The 1,133-nt window shown below is 32.2% G+C and overlaps 1 non-coding gene across 1 annotated transcript; it reads right to left on the bottom strand.

Annotated features, from left to right (window-relative positions):
- Positions 1-795: 795 nt before the first annotated feature.
- LOC114235616 (U6 spliceosomal RNA) lies at positions 796-900 on the bottom strand. The gene has a single exon (XR_003621748.1). It is a non-coding gene; the product is annotated as a U6 spliceosomal RNA (small nuclear RNA).
- Positions 901-1,133: the final 233 nt, after the last annotated feature.

Genomic DNA, 1,133 nt, shown 5'->3' with positions numbered 1-1,133 from the left:
ACCCTCTTGTAGAGACTGGTGGGTAGGGGTGCTTTCTTCCTTTTTGGTTATGTTTCAAAGGGATGGCTCCCAGGCCCTTGAAAAAAATAGTCTTGGGTTGTAAAACTGGCAAAAGACTTTTTAAAAAGTTTCATTTCAAAGAAGCAGAGAAAGAATTTATAATAACAAGTTTTCTAAAGTAAATGCTCTACAAATAGGAGGTCAGGGACCAAAAGTAAGGAAGAAGGCTGTGTAAATTTTAGTCAAGTTGAGGGGAATATTAAAGTCATCTTGGTCAATAATATATATGAGAGTGAAATTGGTGGGTCATAGATTATGCAAATATTCACCTTTAATAGATACTGCCATACTGTTTTCCAAAGATGTTGTACTAACAGTATAGGCAAGTTCTGGTTACTCCACATCACTAAAATTTGGCATTTTCCCTCTTTTTCATTATAGTGATTCTCATAGGTATAAGTGGTATTTCACTGTATCCATATATTCCTGTAATACTAATTAATTTTTAGGAGCTATGGGCTTTGAAATTATATCTGAGGCCTTTTCATTATCTTCAGAGACTTCATTATGAGTGTCCTCCTTAGATAAGTTAACACGGTGAATTATATTAATAGAGTATCTAACACTGAACCATCCTTGCATTCCTAAATTTTTCATATTAAAATTTTTTATTTAGCTGTTGAATTATGTTTGATGATATCTTATTGAGGATTATTTCATCAATATTCATGAGTGAGAAATGTCTAAGTTTCTTTTTAATTCCATCTTTCTCAGATTTAGGGATTGATGCTAAAAAATTATACAAAAATATTCACAAATTTGCATGACATCCATGAAGAGGAGACAGGCTAATCTTCTCTGTATTGTTCTAATTTTAGTATGTATACCCCTGAAGTGAACACATGCCCATTAAGTCCTTAATTTCAGGGAGTAAGTTGTTCACTTTGCTCTTTTATGGCTTTGTCTATTTTTTATCTATCCTGTTTTTTTTTTACTATGGTTTATTTTCCTTCTTTTATATCTTCATCCCTTCATTGTCTATTCACTTCTATATATCCAGTGGCTTCAAGATTTTCCGACTTATAGTGGACATCTGATAAATATTTATCAAATTAATGGAGAGCTGAAGGAAT

Source organism: Balaenoptera acutorostrata, chromosome 11 (assembly GCF_949987535.1).
Source record: "Balaenoptera acutorostrata chromosome 11, mBalAcu1.1, whole genome shotgun sequence".
NCBI lineage: Eukaryota > Metazoa > Chordata > Mammalia > Artiodactyla > Balaenopteridae > Balaenoptera > Balaenoptera acutorostrata.
This window is presented reverse-complemented; position numbering and strand designations above follow the sequence as displayed.